The sequence below is a fragment of the Solanum lycopersicum genome, chromosome 4 (assembly GCF_036512215.1).
Source record: "Solanum lycopersicum chromosome 4, SLM_r2.1".
NCBI lineage: Eukaryota > Viridiplantae > Streptophyta > Magnoliopsida > Solanales > Solanaceae > Solanum > Solanum lycopersicum.
Genome location: NC_090803.1, coordinates 10122089 through 10138073, shown reverse-complemented (window position 1 = coordinate 10138073; position 15985 = coordinate 10122089).

Here is a 15985-nt window from a genome sequence, read left to right as displayed (position 1 = left end):
AATTAAATTCACAGCTACCATTCGCGCCACCATATTTTATAATGCTCAAATTACTCACAATAGAACAATTAACTGAGTAACAAATAGCCATCAATATAAATACCCAACAATGGAGTTGGAATCGAAATTCACAGGAAGTGATCTAAAAAGTTAGAATTCAATGAGGAAATAAAAAATGCAAATTAATTCACCGATTGGGCCAACCTTTCACATTGGTAAATCACAGCTGATCACCTTGATCTCCAATTTTAGCCTTTAATTTTGTCTAGTCTTTTGTCACTTTAGGCGATGGATTTTACTTTACACAATTGTTTCAGTGAATTGCCATTTGTGCCTTACTTTGCTGATATGAGTAGTTGAAACTAGAGCATAACAAGTGTGTTGTTGAGTTTGATATCGGGTTTTATGTCGTAAAATGAGTTCCTGAGGTCAGTTATTTCATGCACTTTGAAAACTTTTCTTTGTCATGGGAGGTACTTGAAAAGTTTTCATAGGGCATGACATAACTGATTTTTTGTTTCTGATTTTAATCATGACTCTCTTCATCACCGTCTTATATATGAGCTAATTGTACAACTCAAGATATCCAATATGACATTGGAACACTTTTTGTGTTTCTTGGAGCTTAACAAACATCATATTCAACTTACTCACTAGAAGAATATGCTATTGGTCGAGAAGCACATAGATTTTTTTTCTTAGTCCCAATCAAAAGGAAAAGCCTACTTCTCAGCTGCAGGAGCAACTTCCTCAGACTTTTGTGCATCTTCAGCAACCACAATCTCTTGATGGTCAAACTAATCCATCGATGAAACCGGTATAGGGGCCCATGAAAGGTAATATGACAAAAATCTTACCAACTTCCAACATAATAATTTGGATAATTCACTATTACTTCTACTTTATATTCGTAGAGAGGTCTTAGTTGTCCCTGCATGCTTTCTCAATCAAGCTTGTCGCACAAGGATGCTTAGTGTGGTTTATCTCTCCTATGTGCTATAAGGACGAGGTTTACTTTATGTGAACCTTAAGGATAACGAGTTTAGGTTCCCTAGTCATAAAAAATATTTTTTTAAATGATGTAAGAGTAAATTTGTGACGTATGGGTTAGAGGGGTGTCACAAATTCAAACTTTCTAGTACGATCACAACATTCAACAACTAATTTTTCTCTAATTAGTTAATTTATCATATATTATTCACTTCTCAACTATTCTAGGACAAGCTTAAATAGAGCTTAATCTATAATGAGATTCATATAGGCAGTCTCAACTTACTTGAGATTGAGATGTAGTTGCATTAGTACTCCTCAATTGACAATATAGTCGTTTCTAACAAGTTACCCACTATCATGGTCAATTTTTTATTTCCTCTTAAGAAATGAATTACATAAAGCACCCTGCGGATAGGAGTACGACCATGAATTTAACTAAACACTTGGTATGATAAATCACCTCAGTTACTCTAAAATTATAGGCAATTTTTCAAAAATATTCAGCTATTTCTTATAATTTTATAACCTGCAAGTTTATCAAATTCCACTTCAAATTTCCACAGTTTTCATAATCTTGTACAGATAAAAAATACTATTGCAAAGAATACCTTTTCGTAAACCTCTGTCCACGGGTCACCTTCATTCGCAATTCCTGTCAGAATTGTAAAACTAAACGTTGCTACAAAAAAAAAAAGAGAAAAGCTTGAAATATTAAAGAACTTTATTGCTTGTATCATTACAATTTTAGGAAAATTTGGGACAATGTTATATATTTTAGGTATGTCAATACATTTTAACTTCTCTCCAAATGTACTTGTCTAAGAAAGTTAAATTTCCACTTTACGTTGGGGTATTGATTGAGTGTTTAGTTATATGTCAATATGTCCATCTTTTTATGTTATACTATTATAAAAGTACGAATCTCCAAAAAAAATAGTTTTGGTTATCATTCAAAAGTGCACTTTGTGTTGAACAATATTGTAATGACAATTAATTTTACAAATCCATACACACTTCTTTGAGCCGACATCGCAGGCACCTCTAGTAGAATTACACTAAGTATGTTGTTATACTCATTCCATAAATAATGAATTAAATAGTGGTCAAATAAAATAAAAGCATCTATGTCATGGTTGTTGTTCGTTATTTTTACCCTTTTTGATAGCCAAGAACCCCATGGTCAATGGTGCAGAGTTAGAAACTCATTAGATTGATCATTAACTTTTCTTTTTTTATCTATAACAAGGGAACCCTCAAACACTACTCTTCTTATGGATGATGCAGTAAAACATTCCCACAAACCACATTGGACGGATACTGCTCTAGAAAATCCCCAATGAGAAAACATGTAGCAAGAATTAAAACCCTAGCCTCTCCCATTTAATATTGACTCGTTTGTTAATTCCAACATGATCCATACACTCTATACTAGATTTTTAGCACTTCTGAGGACCTCTACATTTTAAGAAGTCTATATGGAGCAATCACTTATTTTTGTTGCTCAGGGGAGTTTAGTAATCGTGTACGTTGATTGTGTTAGTCACTCTATGGTCTGAAATAGCCAGTGCAAACTTGGTTTCAGAAGTTAAACACTGTAATTTATCACTATGTGTTTTATCGATATTGTGCATCGAATACGGTATTTAATGAGAAGAGTATGCACATTGAGGTTGAATTTCAATTCTGTGAAGTCGAGTGATCAACTTGCAGAAATCTCAGGAAGCTCCTTAACAGTCCTTGGATTAATAATATTTGTAACAACTTAGATACATATGATTTGTATGCACTAGCTTAAAGGGGGAATGTTAAAATAATTATAGGAATATACAACCCTACGTGGAATAGAAATAGAAATAATAATAATAATATATATTTTCCTACTTAGAAAAGAATTGTATTGCAGTGTCCTAGTTGAAAAATATGTCTATTGTAGTGTCTATATATAGGGTATTTGTGTAATAATGTGAACATAACACTTTAATAATATTTTTTCCTATATTCTCGCGCTAATTACAATTAATTTTAAGAATTAATACTTTTCTTTTGAGCGGTCCTGGTACCCCACAATGGTAGGGTAAAATATGCAAGCATGTTACTCTCCACCAACCTCACCAGTAAGATAATACTAAGTATGTTGTTGTTCATTATTCTCTACCATTTTTTATAGCTGAGAAATCGTGAGTCGAATGGTCTAGAGCTAAAATATCAACTTATAATGGGTCCACGCTAACCTTATCAACTTACTTAAATAACGACTTCAGACTATAACAAGTTTGAACATGTGATGCCCTTACTCATACGTCAAAAATTCACTCTTACATCATTTTTTAAAAATATATTTTTATGATAAAGGAACTTGCACTCGCTATCCTTAGGATTTGCTCAATGTAAACCTCGTCCACATACCACACAAGAGAAATAAACCACGCTAAACAACGATGTGCGACAAGATCGATTGCAAAAACATGAAATAACATTTTAATCCTAAGACTTCCCTACAAATGTGAAGTAGAATTAGTGGTGAATTATCCAAACAGTTATATCGGAAGTTCGTGAGATTTTTGTCACATATCCTTCCAAAGGCCCCTATATGAGTTGCATCAATGGATTAATTTGACCCTTAAGAGATTGTGGTTGTTGAAGCTGCACGAAATACTCAAGAAGTTGCTCCTGGACAGGAGAAGTAGGTTTTTCTGTTTGATTGGGACTAAGAAAAAACTCTATGTGCTTCTTAACCAAAAGTATATTCTCCTTGTCAGTAAGTTTGATATGATGTTTATTAAGTCCCAAGAAACACAGAAAGTGTTCCAATGTCATCTTGGACATGTTGAGCTTTACAATTTGCTCATTTGTAAGATGTTGATAAAGAGTCATGCTTAAATTATAAACAAAAATCAATTAATTCATGCCCTTTGAAAACTTTTCTTTGTTGTGGGAGGTACTGGAAGAATGAATTTCAAACATTTGCAAAGGGCATGAAATAACTAATTTTCTGAATCTGGTTTTAAGCAAGTGAGCAAATTGTAAATATCCCAAGATGACATTAGAACGGATTTTGTGTTTCTTGGGGCTTAACAAACATCATATTCAATTTATTTACAAGAAGAAAATGCTTTCGGTTGAGAATAACATAAAAAAAAATTTTAGTCCCAATCAGAAGGAAAAGCCTACTTCTCAAGTGGAGGAGCAGCTTCCTCAGTCTTCCGTGCAACTTCACCAACCACAATATCTTGTGGTCAACTAATCCATCGATGGAACCCGTACATGGGGCTATTGAAGGTGATGTGACAAAAATCTCACCAACGTCAAACATATATGTTTGGATAATTACCTACTACTTCTACTTCATATTCGTAGAAAAGCCTCAGGCTTATAGCTGCATGCTTTCGCAATGAGGCTTGTCGCACAGGGTTGTTTATTGTGGTTTATCTCTCCTATGCAATATATGGACGATTCTTTATTTTTTTCGAACCCTAAGGATAGCAAGTGCAGGTTCCCTAGTCATAAAAATATTTTTATTTAAAATGATGTAAGAGTGAATTTGTGACATATGGGTTATAAGGGTGTCACAGGTTCAAACTGGCTAATTACGATCACAACATTCAACAACTAATTTTCTCTAATCAATTAGTTTATCAAATAATAATTCACTTCTCAATTATTCCAATGTTTGTGAAACTATTTTTTTGTTGTTGGCAATATTGATCCAAGACAAACTTAAATAGAGTGTCGTCTACTGTGAGCTTCATATAGGAAACCTAAACTTGCTTGGGATTGAGATGTAGTTGCATTTGTACTACTCAATTGATAATATACTCATTTTTAACAAGTTACCTATTATCATGCTCAATTTTTTAGTTCCTCATAAGAAACAAAATACATAAAGCACCTTGCGGGGGGGGGGGGGTACGACCATGAATTTAACTAAACACTTGGTATGGTAAATCTCCTCTGTTACTCTAAAACAATAGGCAATATTTTAAAAATATTCAACTATTTCTTTAATTCTATAACCAGTCAGTTTATCAAAATCTACATCAAATTTCAACTCTTTATCAAAAGCTTGTGCAGATAAAAAAACTACCATTGCAAACTATACCTTTTCATAAACTTCTTCCTGCCGGTCACCTCCATTTACAATTTTGGTCTGAACTGTACAATGTAAAGTTTCTACAAACAAACAAAAAATAGGAAAGCATAAATATTTAAAAATTGATTTCTAGTATCATTAAAATTTCAGGCGAATTTGGGACAATGTTAAAATATTTTAGGTATGTTAATACATTTTAACTTCCCTCCAAATGTACTTGTCTAAGAAAGTAAAGTTTCCACTTTACACTAGGGTATTGATTGGGTATTTGGTTATATGTTAATATTTCCATCTTTTTATTTCATACTATTATAAAAGTTTAAATCTGCAACACTATATATTTTGTTGCGATTCAAAAGTGCAATAGGTGTTTCCATCTTTTTATTTCATACTATTATAAAAGTTTAAATCTGCAACACTATATATTTTGTTGCGATTCAAAAGTGCAATAGGTGTTGCATTATATTTTACTTACAATTAATTTTACAAATCTATACCACTTTTTTGAGCCGACACCGCAAGCACACCACTAGTAGAATTACACCAAAATATGTTGTACTCTTTCTATGAATAAAAAATTGATTGTGGTCCAATCAAATAAAAGCATCTATGCCATTGTTGTTGTTCACTATTTTACCCTTTTTTATAGGCAAGAATCCTGGTCAATGGCGCAGAGCTACCCTTCATCATTTCCTTTTCTTTTTTATTTATGACAAGGGAATGCACAAATACTACTCTTCTTAGGGTTTATGGTGTGAAAATTTCGCACAAACCACATAGGAGAGATATTCCATGGGGTAAAAGAATTACAATTACCTAGTAGCATTCCAAATGGACCCTAAGTGTTCATATTTATTTATCATATCGTTTGAATATTTAATTAATTCATCAAATGTTGTGAATTAATGGTTAAAGTATCGAAATTATGTTCACCTAGTTGGTGGTTTGTGTTGGGTGCCAATCATGTCTAGGTTAATTTTATGTCATGACATAAACCTAAAATTCTCTCCCATAAGTAGTGAACACTTTGCAACCAAATCGCTAAGTAGTAAGAATTTTATATCTACTCTTGAAGGAGTAGAACTTTGAACTTTAATCTAGGATTAGTAGAATTTTAAAATTCACTCCAGAAGTGGTAAAATTTTGAACTTACATTCTTCAAATAGTGAAACTTCAAAATTCATTCCATCAGAAAAGTAAATTGAAAAATGTCTGTATTAGAAGAAGTGTCTCATTGTGCTTGGGAAAAATAATACTCTCTGCGTCCCAAATTTTGTAGCTTACTTTTCATTATAGTTAATCGGAAAAAGAATGACACATTTCAATATTAAGTAATAATTTAAGCTTGAATGTCTATTTTTCCCTTTATGAAATGATTTATAGCAACAAAAAATTTTATCATTCATTTTAAACCACAAGTTTTAAAAGTCTTCATTTCTTTCTTAAATTTCGTGTCTTGTGATGTCAAACTACCTTAGATAAAATGGGATGGAGTGAGTAAGATATTGATAAATGTTGTATTTCAATCATATTCAAATAAGCAGGATTTATTTTTCGAAATAAATGAAAAAAATACCACAACTAGTCTCCTGAAGAGATAAAACAACAAAGCATATACATGTTATTTTTATGGTATGGAAGTCATTGCAATATGTACATGTTGTACATACAAAAAAATTCAATGACTTCATTAAAGCTATCATTTTAAGGTGGAAGAAAATAAATCTTGTTGAATGCTTTCTAAGGTATGTTTTATTATACCTCAACAAAATAACAATTCATACACTTTCCTAAATGGAAGTGATTATAAAATAAAATTACCGCTTTGATAAAATATATTTAGATGTTAATCATGAATAATATTGGAATAATGAAGATGTGCATATTAAGTATACAAAAATATATTTAACTACAAGATCTTTCGTAATTCTTTTATGTTGTCTGTTCTCATGATAAGTTAACCAGCTGGCATTTGAGTTGAATTCAGTAAATCCTGAAAATTTAAAAGGTCAATATCTAGATGTTCACCTATCATGTGATATCTTAAATTGATGCATCTATAAGATGACCACATGTACATGCAATTTGACAATCACAAAGTTCTTTTATTGAGTTATTAGCACATTTTTTCGATTGTGTAATCAAAGATAATTCATCGTGATGATGAGGATTTATATGCAAGCTAATTTGATATTGAACACCTTTGATAAATACATGAACCACTACTTATGAGAACAAAACTTTGTCTGTTGGTCAAAGGTATGATATTGAATGCAACAACAATTCTATACATCAGACCAACAAATTATGACTAATTACCCACTCTCAGTTGATTCCATAAATGTACCAAATATTTTCCATCTAATAGGTTTTAGAATGCGATTTATGAAATTAATTGGATGAAGGTGGGAGTGACCTCTATGGTGCTGAGATGATTTGGACATGTGAAAAGGAGTTTAATAGACGCGCCAATGAAGAGGTGACAGAGGTTTGTCATAGACGATACACACTTAAAAGAAAATTCATGTCAATTCCAGAAGCATTTGCTGACCTAAAATTAATTATATATTTCGGTTGCAAATTCTTCTTTAAAATCAACTGGAAGAACCGATTACAGGACATGCATGAAGCATAGTAAACCAATCTATTCCAATTGCAATAATCCATAAAAAGGAAGAAAAAAGGATCATAATAAAGAGGCAACTTTCTCTTGAAGAGACTACGACTTATGAGAGCTTCAAGTACCTTATCCGTACAATGCTCATTCAAAAGATATTCAAGTCAAATGATAGAATCATTAGCTAACCAGAAATTAACTCATATTTCAGAATGTCCCAAAAGGACAAAGCCTACAACATGCATAAAGCATGGTAAATCATTTGGTTCCAATTATCCTAAGAAAAGGGGAAAGCAATTATAAATAAGGAGAAAATATGATCTTAAAAAGCCTAAGACTTATTATTAAACCTCATGAGAGCTTAAGGTACTTGTAAACAATAAAGTGATGAGATCTTTGCAAGTTATGTTGCATTGTGAATTGATACAAAATGATAACTCATCGATGACATATTTGATACAGTATAGCGCACAATATTGTAAAAGATTGTGAGAATCTAAATTCTACATCTAAGCATGCTGACATATAAATGCTTACCAAATGAAATGATGCATCATGCAGCTTCATAAGTGTAAACTTATTGGACAGACAACCCAGACATCCATCCATCAGAGGATGTCATGCAGTTAATACGGTATATTGTCACCTGAAAAAATTAAAAAATTATTATCAAGTGAAATGATGCATCATGCATCTTATAAGTGTGAACCAATTGGAACAGAAGTCCGGGCATCAAAGGATGTCACACATTGAACGCATGATATTGTCACTAGACAATATTCATATGAAAATTCTTGAAGATTCAAAATGCTTGAAGGACTTACAAGTTACTAAACTTGTTCATAGTACTTGTAGTGATAAAATAAAAGGAAATAACTTAATCAACTTAATGAATATTCATTGACGAACAATACAATAGTGAATTTTCTTGCTTTTGAGTTTTTTAAAAGAAAACAATATCAGGGTTTGTTGTACTTGTTTATATTGATGAAAAAACCAACACTCACTTTCTTAAAAACTTCATTAATCACCACTGAAGTTTTGTGATGATGCATGAAATTAATACATTGTTTTGTGCATGTAGTGTTGAAAATGAAGGAAACTTTATAGATTTAACAAACAATTTTTATCCGTCAAAAGAGGAATTATAGTTTTGATTCTCTTGTTTGTTTAGTGATGATTTTATTTTTTAACCATAACAAATCCATGAAGCACTATTCACTAAAACACAATCAGATTAATTTTGAAGTTTGATTATTGAATTAGGGGTTTCCAATTTTATGTAAAACGAGTCCTCGGTCACTATATTTGACTGATATAAACCATTGTCGCAGGAAATAAGAATAAGTACCAAAAATTTGATTTCTCTTTTGTCGACCATAACCTGTCCATGTGGGAGTTCACGTACTTAGCTGAACGTCTAATGTTCCTAGAATCTTTAACATTTTGTATCTTCACCGAATAAGTCATTTTTTGTTAGTAGACAAAAATGTCTCCACCTTTCTTAAATAAGCACCTCAATTTTCTCTAATCTCTCCTCAACTATTCCTCAACATGCGAGAAAAGGCTCAAAATAGTCAACTATCTTTAGACTTAGGCTTAAAATGACCTTATTTTTTTCGGGGAGCACTAATAATCGTTATTCTTTGTTAAAGTGGTGGACTTTCGGTCATAATCCTAACCATCATAAAAAAAAAATTTACTCATAACCCTCTCACGTGTTTCTCCTTATCTCTAACCTTCACTCTTCTCTTACCTCTCAATTTAGACCACATGTAGCAAAACATATACATGTAGAACTAAAGATTCACAATAACCTTGTTTGTATCTTTTGTTGTTCGTGATCTTCCCTTAAATCGTTTTCTTCCACATGATCTGCTCATGGATTTTCAACCAGATAAATCGTAGTGAACTTTAACAGGAGTTATGGAATGAAGGAAGATAGAAACGTTCTGGTTAAATTGCCTAGAAAACTTTTCATAGTATTAAATTTCTCCAGTCTTTGGACTTCAGATGTTTATAATCATGGTCTTCCTAGTGTTCCCTAACAAGTTGAAGACTATTGTTTATCAACTACATTTACTTAGTATGCAAATATATTTCTAGCTGAATGTTTCAAAGTTCATTACACCAACAAGGTTTGTTGTGATATGAAGAAAGATAGAAACATTTTCTTTATATTTCCTAGAGAACTTTTTATAGTATAAACTTTCTTTAGTCTGTGGACTTTATATGTTTATAAACATGGTCTTCCTAGTCTTCCATAACAAGTTGAGGACTATTGGTTTCTCAAGTACAATTACTTAGTATGTAATTTTCTAGCTGAATGTTTCGAAGTTCACTATGCCCCCAATGATGTTATTAGATGGGTAGAAATTCTATTGACTACTTTGATAGCTTTTTATAAAAATGATTTTGTTAGACCTGCTATTAATAGGGTCTATAGTCGCAGGAAAAAGAGGGAAATAAGGCCTAAATATGACTATTTTATTTATTAATTGTTATATGTATGTGTTTCTAGTAGTTACCAAACAATTTACGTAGTTATTGTTTAAAATAATTAGTCGTAGGAAGAAGAAAAGACAATCAGTCTTTTGGGTAGGATTTTCTCTCACAGATTTAGAGGTTAAGGATCCTCGAAATACCTAGGTTGTTAGAATTATTCTTTATTTGCTATTTGTAAGACTTATTATGTTTGTTGGTGTTAGTAAATTTCAGTTTAAGTGTTATTCTTATTTTTGTATTGCATTTGAAAGTTTACAAAATTGTTGTTAAGAGAGTCTGGGTTCCTAACAATATTTGTATCCGAGCCTTTTATGGTTTCAACCATAATGGAAGGGAGGATTGAAGGATTAGAGAATACAATGGACGAAGTACAAGAAGAGATTGGTTAAGTACGTGATTTTCTTGGGTAGTTATGAGATTTTATGCAAACAAAGATAAACATGATGCTGAAATTTTTTAACATATGAAAGAAAACTCAGTGGTTCAGGTAGGTCCAACTAAAGACACAAATGTAATGGCGAGAACAGGAACAATCGCAGAGGTGATGAATTCCGTAAATTTCATCCATAATATTGTGATGAAGCACGTCCTAGAACATTGAAATTACCCTTATTTTTTCGTGATAATCTATACGAATGGTTTAACAGAGTCGATCATTATTTTTATTTCAATGGAAGTGATGACAGGGATAAATTGGAGGCTGTTGTTGTTTGCCTTGAACGTAGAGCCCTAAATTGTTTTCAATGGTGGGAGACAAGAACGCCGATTGCCACATGGGATGTGTTTCGAGTAGCCATACTCCAACGATTCACTCCATCCCAGGTAGGGAACTATATGAGGTTTTGATATAATAGCAACAAATTGGAAGCATAATCCAATATAGAGAAGATTTTGAATTGTTTTCAGTACCTTTGAAAGATGTCGATGATGCAGTTTTGATGGAGATTTTTATCAATGTACTAAGAGGGGAGATACGGGAAGAATTGCATCATAGAAGATTGGGAAATCTAACCCAAATTATGGACCAAAGTTAGCGTATTGAAGAAAAGAATTGGTCTCTCAACCAAGCCCACTTGCCTAGACTTATTCCTATGCCACTTCCAAGGGGTTCAACATATTTTCCCTTGACTGAAGAACATGAAGTGTCACAAGTCCCCTCGTACGTGTAGCGACAACACATTATCACTCTACCAGTACAACAATTACAATAGAACAATATCATTTTCAAGAGAAAAAGCGAGGCGAACTCGTGCAGTCAAGATCTAAAACTTCTGCAAGGCGTTGAGGAACTCACAAAAGACAATATGATGCTCTACATTAGGAAAAATTAAGAAGAGGACTTTGTTTTACTGCTATGAAAAATATGCCCCCATACCGGTGCAATTCAACATAGTTAAATTTACTTGTTGTAGCAGCAGAGGACAGTGAAGAGGGATACATAGAAGAGCATTATAGATAAAAGGGAAAAGGGTCCGATATACCCCTCAACTTTGTCATTTAGAGCTGATATACCCCTTGTTATGAAAGTGGCTCATATATACCCCTACTTGTAAACAAATGGCTCACATATACCCTTTTCCTCTAACGGAAATGGAAAAAATAATAATTTTAATCTAAATTTTTATTATTTTTTTCTAAAAAATATAATCCCATATGAGTAAATTTAATCCTCGTCAAACATATTTTTTTGACCTATTTTTGTTTCAATGACTAATTTATAATTATTATTTTGATAATCATATTTATTTATGTTTCACTAATATTCTTGTAAAACTTATTGTAGATGACCAAATTTTTTCTTCGAATACGAAATTAAATTACAATACACACAAAAAAAATAGTTTAAATTTGTTTTCTTTAAACTAAGGAATGAAAGAAAAAACATAAGAATAAGAAACTCAAATAATTATAATAAAAAAAAGTCAAAAAAATAATTTATATATGAAAAAAATTAAAATATACCTTAAACTTTAATAGAAGAATCATATATACCCCTAAATAATTTTTTAAAAAAAATTACAAGTAATAAATATAAATTTAAAACTAATTTTTTAAATTTAAAACTAATTTTTTAACTCCCGTTAAATGAAGGGTATTTATGAGCCATTTTGTAACGGGAGGGGTATATGTGAGCCGTTTGTATAACGGTAAGGGCATATATGAGCCACTTTTATAACGGGGGGTATATTAGCTCCAAATGACAAAGTTGAGGGGTATATCAGACTCTTTTCCCTAGATAAAATAATAAATACAGGGATGGATCATTTAAATATTCAAAAACACCCAGAGTCTCAATAGTTAATGGAATTGTATTTGTATTTTATTGCACGATTTACCTCAAAGAAGTCTTTGAAGGTATGGGGGACCATATTGGGGAAGAAGGATGTTGTGTTGATTTATGATGGAGCATCAACGAATTTTATCTATTGTACAGTGACCGAAGAATTAGGGTTAAAAAAACAGAAACTAAGTCACTTTTGGTGGAAGTAGAGAACGAATAACAAGAAAAAAGTAAGGGAAGCTACAAAAAGGTGAAATTGTGGATCGGCAAATTGTGCATCACGCAGGATTATTTCCTTTTTAATTAAGGAAGTGCCTATTTAGTGTTGGGATTAGAGTGGTTAGAGACTTTAGGGGATATACAAGTTAATTTAAAACATTGACGCTAAATTTGATTTGGAGAGGGGGGGGGGTCAAACACAAGTTGTTCGAGCAAACCTTTCATTGTCCAAATTACTGGCTTCACTCAATATTTTGTTTAAAGGATTGCAAATAGATAGAGAAGGATATTATGTTGACTTGAATGAGTTATCAACAAAGGAAGAACAAGAGAATTCGGATTTGCTACAATTGCAAAATTAATTTGGAACTTTATTTGAGGAACTAAAAGGTCCGCCACATAGTAGGAGTCATGATCCTGCTTTTCGACTTAACAAGGGATCTAATCCACCTAATATTCGTTTGTATCTCTATCTCCATTACCAGAAAATTGAGTTTGAGCGGACTATATTGGAAATGCTTGTAGCTGGTATCATTCAAGAAAGTACAAGTCCTTTCTCCAATCTAGTGTTGCTCTTTCTCAAAAAAATAGAAGTTGGCTATTTTGTGTAGATTATCTAGTCCTTAATAAGATTATTGTTTCTGATAAATTTCCAATTCCTGCAATCGATGAATTACGGGATGAGCTTGGGGTGCCTTTGTCTTTTCGAAATTGGATCTAAGATCGGGGTACCATCAAATTTGGGTTTGCGAGGAGGATGTACCAAAGACAGTTTATCATACACATGAAGGCCATTATGACTTTTTGGTCATACCACTTGGGTTGTCAAATGCTCGATCTACTTTTCAAGCCTTGATGAAAGAAATATTTCAGGCATACTTACCTAAGTTTGTATTAGTTTTTTTATGACATATTAGTTTATAGTGCAGATTTTCCTATTCACTTGGGTCATTTGCAGGAGGTATTACCATTTTTAAAATTTACAACTTGGTTGTCAATTGAAGAAAGTGTCATTTTGGTCAGCAACAACAAGAGTATTTTGGACATATTATTTCAGCAAGTGGAGTCTCATCGGATCCCGCAAAAAATACTAGTATCGAAAATTGGCCAACTTCAAAAGATGTTAAGGGTTTGCGGTTTTTTTAGGAATCACTAGTTAATATCGAAAATTTATTCAGAACTATGGGAAACAACCCATCCACTAACACAATTTGTCATGAAAATGCTTTTCGTTGGAATGGAGAAGCTCAATTAGCTTTTTATTCTCTTAAGGAGGCTATGGTAACTTTGCCGGTTTTGGCACTACCAGATTTTAACAAAGTATTTGTGGTTGAAACAGATGCTTTAGGATTAGGAGTTAGAGTTATTCTGATGCAAGGATATCGAATCTCTTTTGAAAGTCGAGGACTTTATATCTAAATCAATATATGAGAAGGAGTTAATGGCCATTGTTTTTGCTGTACAAAAGTGGTGCCATTACTTGATGGCTCAGCATTTCTTGATATGCACAGATCAACAAAGTCTCCAATCCCTCATGGGCCTGCATTCTATGGCAGAACAGCAACAAAAATGGATCACCAAGTTGATGGAATTTGATTTTGATATTCAATATCGCCTAGGTTGTGAAAATAAAGACGTTTATGCCTTATCCCACAATTTTCATTTTATGGCTTTTTATGTTTTACGCAGCAATACCTTAGATGATCTTTCCTAAGAAATTCAACAGGATGATCAACCTCTGTCAATTAACACTAATTTTGCTTCAAGATACAGCTTCACGGCCGAATTATGTTCTAAAAAATGGCTGCCTAATTTTCATAAGGTGATTCCCAGTTCGTCATTACACATTCCCATGCTCCTAACGTAATTCCACTCCTCACCTACTGTTGGATATTCAGGATTTTTCCGGACATGGAAGCGCATTTCTCAAGTGTTTTATTGGACTAGAATCAAAACGGATGTACATACTTTGTGGCTAGTTGTGCAGTTTGCATGCAGAACAAGTATGAAGCCCTTAGTCTCACTAGCTTGCTGCAACGATAGCCGATTTCTCAAGTTTGGAATGATATTTCTATGGAACTGATCAGTGGGTTGCCTATTCCTATTCAAGTTTAGAACGATATTTCTATGGATTTCATTAGCGGGTTACAAAAGCAATGGGACATGACACTATACTTGCTTTGGTAGACCATTTTACTATATATAGTTATTTTCTCCTCTTATCTCTCATACATATACTACAAAGAATGTGGCTGCACTATTTGTTTGTGAGATTATACGTTTCCATAATGGTTTTCCCAAATCTGTTGTGTTTGAACGAGATCGGATTTTTGTCTGACAGTTTTTGCAAGAATTGTTCAAGTTGTCTAGTACTAGCCTCAAATTGAGCTCAGCTTATCACCCTCAATATATCGTCAAACTGAGGTTGTCAATCGCTCCTTCAAGACTTATTTACGTTGTTTTGTAAGTTCACATGCATGAAAATGGCCAAGATTGATTCCTTGGGTTGAATTCAGTGGAAGAACTTACCAGACATTCAGAAGATTTTGAGTACACCTGGGAATCCTATGCAGTCATTGATGCGAAGTTTCCTCAATTTCCCTTTTGAGGATAAAGTGAAACTCGCTGGGGCGGATATTCTTAGACTTACTATTAGTAGGGTCTATAGTCTCAAGAATAAGGGTTTAAATAAGGCCTAAATGTATATTTTTATTTAGTAATTATTATGTGTATGTATTTCTAGTAGTTGCCTAGCACCATTAGCAGTCAGTCTTTCGGGTAGGATTTTTTCTCTGAAAGATTTGGAGGTTAAGGTTCCTCTAAATACCTTGGTTTTTAGAACTATTCTCTATTATCAATTTGTAAATTTATTTTGTTTGTTGGTGTTAGTAAATTCTAGTTTAAGTGTTATTCTTACTTCTATATTGCATTTGAAAGTTTACAGATCTGTTGTTAGGAGAGCCTGTGTTCCTAACATATTCTTTTGTCCATGTAATAGCTAGTACAAGTAAAAAGTTATAAATTGAGATGGTTGCGATAAAATTTCCCATATTATTAATATTATGCATGTGACTGTAAATTAATGCATGAATTAGTTGCAGAATGCATGCCCCTTGATCTTTATAAATGCCCAATAAAATTGACATCATTACAATTTATAGTATATAGGCTTCCTGTTTTTGGCATCAACATTTATTAGTTTGAATATCAAACCTAATATATGTAAATGACTAATAAGACTATCTTTCCATGAATATTAGCATAAATATTGAACATTCTC